The sequence below is a fragment of the Mus musculus genome, chromosome 3, assembly GCF_000001635.26.
Source record: "Mus musculus strain C57BL/6J chromosome 3, GRCm38.p6 C57BL/6J".
Classification (NCBI taxonomy): domain Eukaryota; kingdom Metazoa; phylum Chordata; class Mammalia; order Rodentia; family Muridae; genus Mus; species Mus musculus.
In genome coordinates, this window is record NC_000069.6 from 147920513 (window position 1) to 147930453 (window position 9941).

Below are 9941 nucleotides of genomic sequence, written 5' to 3' on the forward strand. Positions count from 1 at the left end.
ATACCAGCCATGAGGTTGCCTCCTGGCATAGAACTCTCCAGAAGCCACATTCTACGTGAGGCTTGCTGAAGAACTACAAACATACACAAACGATTAAGTAGTTAGTAGCTGTTATCTTGAAATAATCTCTCTGAATAGTAAATCATAAAGACCAAATTTGAAAGTTACAGAATCCACTGGGAAAGTCCTTGGAAGTTGATGAGGGGAACCATTGAGAAAGCCCACAGTTGAGATCAATGGTAGAGCAGAGTCTAATTTGTGTGTAATCTGCCTATGAGTTTGCCTAAGCTAAAATACTGCTGCTTCCAGAACAGTTTCCTCACCTGTGAATTAGTATCTTAATGACATCCTTATCTTTGGGTTCTGTAAGGGCTGTCAACATCCATGATCATATTCCTGTATGTGCCTAGACACACCTCATACCCAGACAGATTACAAAGGGTTAACCCTGCAATTATTTTACTCAAACAATTAGTTAGATGTCTTCCCATAGGCAATAGCTGAATGTTAACTCCCTTTACCCCACACAGTGACTTTAACAACAACAAAACTATAACAAAGAAGTAATTAAATATGGAAAAAGTCATTACATATCATTATGTAGGGAAGTTGGACATGTGGGATTAAGATGAATACTGTCATGAACCTGGAAAATGTAGGGGTCAAAGTTTATGGAAAGGTTGGAGAGAAGGAATGATGATGTTTTATAATCTAAAAAAAAAGTGTGTTATAATTAAATTTTTAAGTACACACACACAAAAATAAAACCACTGTCATTTTCAGGAAACCCCGAGCAGAACATTGGCATGAGGGTATTTACTCACATTCTGATATATCTGTTATCTCAAAAGAGTCACCGTTTTAAAACTCACTCAGTGTGTTCCATGCTTAGCATTTTCAACTTGACTAGATTCAGGATCATTGTGAAAACACAAGTTTTTGTCTATTAAGCTGTTTCCAAGAAATTCAACTGAAGAGGAAAGATCCACTCAGATTGTAGGCAGCGCCATCCCACAGGCTTAGTTCTTAATCTGACAAAACAAAGGAGGTGAATTAAGCCCAGGTTTCAGGGCTCAGTGACCTCTGACTGGGGGAGCAGTGTGCACAGCTGCCACAGTTAAAGGTACTCTCAGCAGCGTGCCCTCCCTACCATGACTGACCCACTGTATGCTTCAAACTGTGAGCTAAAATAATGTCTTCCTTCCTTCCTTCCTTCCTTCCTTCCTTCCTTCCTTCCTTCCTTCCTTCCTCCCTCCCTCCCTTCCTTCCTTTCTTCCTTCCTTCTTTCCATTTGTCAAAATTTCGTCACAGCAGGGATAAAAGGGAACTAATACAGAAAATGCAGTGCTTGTGTAGGAAAAAATGGTGACAAGTACGAGGTCTTTCTCCTTGGTAACATTTTTGATCAACAAGAGTGTCAGCAAATACAAACCTTAGATGTTGGAGTTCAAATTCAAACATGACTAAAATCCTCAATGCCACAGAAGCAAATTATATACCTTTCCTAAAGGTTAGTTTCTTAATCTACAAAAATGGGAAGGGAGGTAATGCCTATGTTGTCATGGTTATTTTAACAGAAAAAAATACTCTCTAAATGCCCAGCTAGCTTTTTGAAGTATAATGGCATTGGTGAAAGGACAACTATAAAAAATATTCATAATAGCTTTATTAGTTTTCTAGTTATAATAAATCACCTGGATTGGGTAACCCCAAAAGATCGTGTTGGTCAGAAGTCCAGGCATGAAGCCAATGAGTTCTTTGCTAAAGTACACGTGAGAAATGGACTGAGTTCTCATATGGACCTCAGGTCTACTTCTGAAATCAAGGATGGCTATGGAAGAATTCATGTCACTATGAATTGTGACACTATGCCCCTCCTTAGAATTGGGAACAAAACACCCATGGAAGGAGTTACAAAGACAAAGTTTGGAGCTGAGATGAAAGGATGGACCATGTAGAGACTGCCATATCCAGGGATCCACCCCATAATCAGCATCCAAACGCTGACACCATTGCATACACTAGCAAGATTTTATCGAAAGGACCCAGATGTAGCTGTCTCTTGTGAGACTATGCCGGGGCCTAGCAAACACAGAAGTGGATGCTCATAGTCAGCTAATGGATGGATCACAGGGCTCCCAATGGAGGAGCTAGAGAAAGTACCCAAGGAGCTAAAGGGATCTGCAACCCTATAGGTGGAACAACATTATGAACTAACCAGTACCCCGGAGCTCTTGACTCTAGCTGCATATGTATCAAAAGATGGCCTAGTCGGCCATCACTGGAAAGAAAGGCCCATTGGACACGCAAACTTTATATGCCCCAGTACAGGGGAACGCCAGGGCCAAAAAGGGGGAGTGGGTGGGTAGGGGAGTGGGGGTGGGTGGGTATGGGGGACTTTTGGTATAGCATTGGAAATGTAAATGAGGTAAATACCTAATAAAAATGGGAAAAAAAAAAGAATTCATGTCCTTGTAGCTACAGGTCTGGGGATCTCCACTTCCTTGCTAGCCCAACTTGGGGTCTTAAACACTACCTCTATTAGGCGACTGTTGTATCCTTAGCTTAGCATTCACACATCTTTGGTTTGAATCTCAACATCCAATGAAGAAACAAGATGACTAGCCACGTTCTTGCACAGGCATCCTCTACCTTCACGGGCTGCAATGTGGTCATCTTGGCACTGGATCATCCTTACACCATTCCTGTAAAAACAGAATGAGATTTGATTCTATGATAGGTCCCACTGCCTTTGAGTAAGTACCAGCATTCTTTCCTGTTTGAACTTAACTGACTGTAACAGGAGAATATACGTTTCCAGTGCGGATGAAGAATCTGCAGGGATTTCTTAGAATTTTGCCTCCCACTATCATTCTAAGATGAGTATCTCTATTTTTAATTTTTGAAGAATTAATTCTCAGAGGTGTAGTTATTTTGTCCACAGGCACTCAGGTAGGAAATATTTCTAATAAGAATATTTTCATGGAATGTCTGGCAATACTTGGGGTTTGACTTAATAATGTAAATGTAGACAAGTCTATGGTGCATCTTGCTGGCCCTGGTTGAAATACAAGTGAGGAGGAAACCTGCTAAAGAGTTGAGACAATTTCCTCGGAAGTCTGTCCTGGTCATTCACTGAGAATCTAACCTATTGTGTCAAAGACTCGTCCTTGCTGCTTCTGTGTCTGCAAATATATATTAAAAGAAGGTTTCTTTTTAGGAGAACATTTCTCAGATTCGCAGATACTGACTTGGAGATTCTCTTGCTCATGAAAAGGTGTTTACCACTATCCTTGGCATCCAGTTATTTAACGTTCACAGTTTCTAAACGTTCCGCCTCCAAACCGTGGCTGACAAAATACTTATCCTAGGATGGACCAGCATCTCCTCTAATTCTAAGACGGACTTCAGTCTGCTGCTCCAGTCAAGATTCCCTGCTTTAGACACAAGATTTGAATCTTCCCTCCCCCTCTTCTTGCTTCTCTATTGGTTTGAAGGCAGACGTGATGCCTACCACCAACACAGCCATCAGAGAACACCCTTGGGTAGCCAAATGTTGCAAATACTAAAGTGATTCTATTCCTTGACTGCAAGACCTGGAACACTTCCATCTCCACCATAGGTATAAGAGAAAGATGCATCCCCGTCTTGTTTCTATTACCACATCTACTTGCTGCTCTGGAATACCAAGTGCATCTTTCTCCTAATGCACAGTTGCCGGGAAAGTTGCTTTGGCAGAGTCGGTAAGTTGTACGCACACTGCCTGCTGCCTTAGAATCCTGTGCTTCTGTTTTCCCTTTGTTATCCAGAACATGCCTTTTGTGATGTAGCCTGTCCCCAAAGAAACAGTTCTTACCCTGAAATTCAGTGCTTGATTCTTCAGTAAATAAATTCTGTGTTTGGTGCTGTTCTAACAACCCAAATGGAAGTTTCTGTGGTAAACATTTGTTTCACAAGCAAACACATATGAATCGAAATGTTTCTTTTCATTGTTGTGGGCCAATATCCATTTGCTTCCAGGCCATTAGGGACTGCTGAACAGCTTTTGTGAATGTTTCTACAGGCAGCTGGCCACTCCAGTCTCGCCCATTGCCCAGGAGTTTCCATTGTTCAGGCACTCCTCGGGGACATGTTACCTGTCTGGTAAAAACTGAGTGAATGCCAAAACTACCCTGCACCTAATGCAGTTAGGACTGGTATGAGTGCATGAATAGGTGCATGCGTGCTTTTGTGTGTGTGTGTGTGTGTGTGTATATTTGAATATGTGTGTATATCATTAGTCTAGAGGTAGTTAGGAGTGTTCCTTGTTAGTTTATCCACTTCATTTTGGAGTCTAGGTTTCTTACTGAAACTGGAGCCCTCCAATTTGACTAGACTGCCTGATCAGCAAACCCTAGAGTCTTCTTCTGTGTCTGCCTCCCTAATACAGGAATTGCATGCTTCTACAACTAAGTATCTGGATTGGGTGGGTGGATGCTGTCCGATTGAAGTCGAGGTATTCCCATTTTCAGAGCAAGCACTTGAGTAACTGAAAAACACTGTTTTTAGCACTACTCGTTACTGAGCACATTAGCCTAACTATGGTGCGTGGATGTGTGCCTATACCCCAGGACTCTATGATTGGGCAAAAGATTGCTGCAATGTCCAAGCATCTTAGCTCCATCAGCCAGATCCTCCACTCACTCAGAGTTGCAGCTAAATTAGCCACAGCTAAGGTTATTTGCTTCTTTGTTCATGTTTTTGCTTTTGTTTTTGTTATTTTAGCAATAATGGGTGGTAAATTAGGCCATGGCCACCCTGACTGTTCTAAGCAGAGGTAATAAGCAGTCAGTCCCTAAAGGTATCAAGAGTCCTCAAAGTACAGACACAGCTGAAGGAAATTAGCCCCCTCACTATCCTTTGCACACACCCAAACACCAGAAACCTCAATTATCAAGAACATGACTTTCTTCTTTGAAAATGTGTAGCTGGTCACTGATGGTGCATGCCTTTAATCCCAGCACTGGGGAGGCAGAGGCAGGCAGATTTCTGAGTTGGAGGCCAGCCTGGTCTACAGAATAGGTTCTAGGACAGCCAGGGCTACACAGGGAAACCCTGTTTCAAAAAACCAAAAAAAAAAAAAAAAAAACCCCAAAAAAATGAAAAAAAGAAGAAAAGGAAGGAAGGAAGGAAGGAAGGAAGGAAGGAAGGAAGGAAAGAAGGAAGGAAGCAAGGAAGGAAGGAAGGAAGGAAGGAAGGAAGGAAGGAAGGAAAGAAAGGTCTGTAAAATAATACATAAATACACATCTTAGCAGCCATCTCTTATCAAAACTGGAAAAATCAGAAACTCAGAAAATCCAGAATTAATAGAAAGTCACTTTTGTTGGCATTTACTATAAGGCAGACTTTACTTCTGTTTTATCACTTAAACTTCACAGCTTAGTGAGAATGACAGATGATACATAAGTAGTAGGTGGCATTTGACAGATACAATATTATCTTAGTTGATTAAAAAACAGAGGTAGAAACAGACAGAGAGAGAGAAAGAGAGAGAGATATTTTAAAGAGATAGATAATATGGCTGATAAATGGCAAAACTGGGTCTCAAAGCCAAATAATTAAGACAGTCTACATTATAATACAAGAACAAAGGATAAGAGTTTTTATTTAACTGAAGAAAGGGGATAGAACACATTAAACCAAGGAGTGAATCCTGTATATTTGACCCTTGGGAGTTTTTTACCAGAATCTTGGACCTTGGCATTATGGTTAGCTGAGAGTCTACACAAGTACAACAACAGTGTAACAAGCATACCATGATCTTAGTCCAATATGTATTCATTTTTGGCAAGTCAGTGTCTCTGATGCCTGGTTCTGCACTGTCTTCAATTCTAGCATGACCAGCGGGAAATGGGCTGGGTGTTGCTAGCAGCTCTCTACTCTTAACTTGCTCTTACAGTGAGAGATCACTTACTCTCCTCTTAGTGGCTCTAAGGGCCTCTTTGATGGTTTCACAGACTTATATATATTCGATCCTCAGCCTGTGGTTGTGCAATTTCCAAAGAGTCTCCCAACCCCACTGCACCTCAGCAGTGATTGTGGTTTGTATGAAATGTTGTTGCTAAATTAGTCAGAGAAAAGAGGGCATCTGTGAAGCTATCAAGTCCACAGAACTTAGGTTTGTGTCAGGTACCAGTGCCTTTGCACTCCTGTTATATTTTGTACAGCTGACTCCCATAGCCTTATTAGCATTTAATTGACGCTAGATTAAAATCAATTTACCATAATGTTTCTAAAGTTTCTGCAGTCTTTACTGTTATTCAATTAGAAGTTCTGAAACCTCTCCTGTAATCATGACTCTTCCTATTTTCTTGGAAGGAATTTTGGAACAATGCTATCCCCTTCAAATTGGGCTTGGGCAGCACGCTTTCTCGTTGGCAGGACCATAGTGTGTGGGGAAATGGAGTCAGAATGTGATAGGCAATAAGCTGTGATTTAAATCTTGGCTTAGTCTCAAGCTCTTTAAACACCCTTTCTATCCCTACAACTCTCATTTAATGACATCTCAAAGTCACTCCTTTTTCATCTTTAGCACAATGGATGTGATCTCCAAATGTGTTTCTGCAAAGAAGAAAAAAAAAATTAACACGCTCAGACCTGGGGAAGCTGTTCAATTATTTTGATTGTGTTTCTTGAATGAACACATGATTTCTTAATGGGCCTAACATAGTTCAAAGGAAAATTTTAAAAAATCATAAATGCACACAGCCAACATGTGAGTCTTCTACTCCTGGTGGCCCTACTTGAAAGGTGATAGCGTTTAAAACACTCCTATTGTTTAGTTCAGCTTTGAAAATTAGGAGAAAAAACTATATTCATTCTAACAGAACATCAGGTAATCTCTCCAGGGATCTTTCAGAGCAGAAGTAAGTGTGCCAGGCAAGGCCAAAGTCAGGCAGGCCTCCTACTTAAGGCTGGAGTTGTTAAATTTGCATCACAAAAAGAAAGGAAGACGGTAGCATCCCATTCCAACCACAAAAGAACATTGCCTGAGTCTTAGGCACCAGACTGAATAAAAAGAGGCACTTTGCAAAACCAATTGGGGGATTTTTGATCCAAATTAGCACTTACGAGAAAGCTAGACATAGAAGGATCTTTGTACTTACACTTAAGACTAAATGAACTACCACTTACAAACAGATCACTTCCTGGAATGTTGTAAACATGTTAGCACATGTATGTAAACAAAACATATGAGCTATTGTCTCTCTGAACTCAATGATTTTCCACATGTATTTTACATGTCTTGCCAGTGTAGCGTGCCTACTGCTTTCAGTGATCAGGTCAATTCATTGAGACATCAAAGTATCATAGGTAACAGGCAGTTTGGGGCCCAAGGAGGTGGTAGAATGACTAGATAGCTTAGATAAATATTTCTAACGCTAAGTAGCAAGTTCCTTTATCCTCTGATACAGTTGTACACTTATAAGAGACTTCATTTTACCAAATGAGAAAAGGATTTTGAATTTATTTGATGCTTTATAGAATGCTTGGACAGTTTCACCATTTGTCAGACCTTTTACTTAATTGCCATCCTTAGCAAAATACTAGCTAATACTTCCTTTATTTCCTTTGGCTTTTTTTTCTTGTTTCATGTTGTAATGCTGAATTAATTAATTGAGATTAATGTAATGAAATTAATCTCACAGCCTCCAAGATTCTAGGCAAGAACTCTACCTCTAAGCTACATTTCCAACCTCAAGTTTTGCATGATATGGAGGTACTTAGTGGTCTCAGAAAGAACTTTAGGCTTTGTTTAAGCTCTTATATTAATGATATTAAGATATGCAAGATGAATACAGACCTTTAGAAGCAAAACGGATCAGGTGCACACCCACACTGAAACTGGGGGAAGTTCTTGATTACTGATGCTACATTGAAAGTGAGCTTGCCACTGATCTGCTAAGAGTGTCATTCATGACTCAAACTTTGTACCTTCATTCAAATCTATTATATCATTAGTCATAATAATGTCTACTTTTTATTCAAAGCAATGGGATTTTTAAACACAAATATTACAGATATATTACACCACACAACAATGTTTAACCAATACATTTTCACAAAGGACAAATAAAAGGATAAATAAAATAAGCTTTGTGTTTCTTTCACATAAAAATTGTATCACCATGGGGAAACCCCATGGTGAGCCAACTATTTTCTCAACTCATAAACTTCCAAAGTTGCTCCTGAAGCCAGAACTGCCCAAGTGGTGGGAAGAGAAAGAAAGAGAGCTTGTGACAAGCACACTTAAAGAAATATCTGTGGAACTGCATTTAACATATCTACATTGGAACATACATATTGTTCAGAAAGCCAGGAAGGCCTAACCAAGGTCCAAAACAGGACATAAATAGTCTATATGTTCTACTACTAAATAAAAAATAGAAGGGTAGATGTAGAAAGTCTGTCCATAATGATAGTAGCTGCCATAACTATGTGACTACTAGTGTCTGAGCTGCTTATCCAAGGACTTTTGGTGACAATGATTGATAAAGGAAATTTCCATGTCTACTATGGAAGGTGACCAGCACGTATTTTGTTACTAAACATTGCTATAATTATGAAGTCAGCACCTTTTGCTTTCTATCTCTATAGAATGTCTGTGCAATGCAGCAACACACGTATAATAGTTTGTTAAACTGAACCCCGCTAAGTTTAAAAGTTATGAAATTTCTCAGTGAAGTATATCAATACCTTCATGCTTGGGAGGGAAAAGCAATGGAGATGAAATTATTATTTCCACATGAAGTGTTTTCCCTATACTCATGCACTTGGACCTCTGAGACTTAGAGCTCTTTGAGGGGGATGTTGAATTTGGGGGACATGGCGTCTACCTGGCAAACACAGGACATGAGATGCTGGCTTTGAACGTGGCATCAATTTCTGATTATGAATCAGCGATTTGCTTCATGATCCTCCAAGATACTAGCAAGTCATTTTCCAAAATCTCCCATCATGCCTTCTACGCATCTGAAACTCAACTCAAACAAGCCTACCCTAGCTTAAGTAGTTTTTTCTCAGGTGATTTATCATAGCAACAAGAAAAGGAGCAATACAGAGGGTACCCGGGGTGGGTTGACTTTACCATTCACATTTGTGAAGTGTCTGTCCCTGTGATTACACGGCCTTCGGACAAACCCATCCATAATTGAAAAAACCTGAACCACTGATTGTTTGTTTTGGTTACTAGGAAACTCAGTACACTCTGCAGCCTAGTTTTATAAATTTATAGGCAAGTGTGCTAAGTCTTTCTTGTTTATTATCTGCACTATTTCCTTCATTCTGATTTATTGAAATTTTATATGATTTTTTTCTATTTCAAATAGGAATGGTGTATGCTTAAAAACACAAACAAGTGTTGAGGTTTATACCACTGTATGGCCCTGCTACCTGCATTCCATTATAATTGCCCATGGAATTAAACAGACATGAAGAGAGCAGTTTTTGCTTCAAGTGAGAATCACTTTAACTTCTGAAATGATAGGAGACACATGAATGAGTTTTCTCCCTTACAAAAAGACATAAATGGAAAGTTGTAAGTCATTGAGCTGAGAACTTATCCATGCCCTCAGAACATCCATTTACCTTTCTCATCCTTGGGAGAAGGTAGGGCTCACATGCCTCACTGTATTTCTATCTGCAGACTGGGGATTCCGCTTACGAGAAAGAAGTGAAATGCCTGTCATAACTCTCCTAATGTTGAACTGTGAGGGTTACAAACATGAACCCCAAATGTGAGCCTCACAATACAGGTTTTAACACATTTGTTAAAGAGGTACCTGTACCTCCGGCTAACACTAAACAAATTTGTATTGACCATGTGGGTCTTTGTCATGGGTGAAACCAGTTGAGGCCTTTGGAATGGTAGATAATCAATTTAGTCTAATTAAACACAGTTC

At 39.8% G+C, this 9941-nt stretch overlaps 1 long non-coding RNA gene across 1 annotated transcript; it reads right to left on the minus strand.

Annotated features, from left to right (window-relative positions):
- Positions 1–836: 836 nt before the first annotated feature.
- On the minus strand, positions 837–3752 carry Gm40173. Its single transcript, XR_867730.1, has 3 exons — positions 3662–3752; positions 2537–2705; positions 837–1031 (listed from the first exon to the last, which is right to left on the minus strand). It is a non-coding gene; the product is annotated as a predicted gene, 40173 (long non-coding RNA).
- Between the last annotated feature and the right edge of the window lie 6189 nt (positions 3753–9941).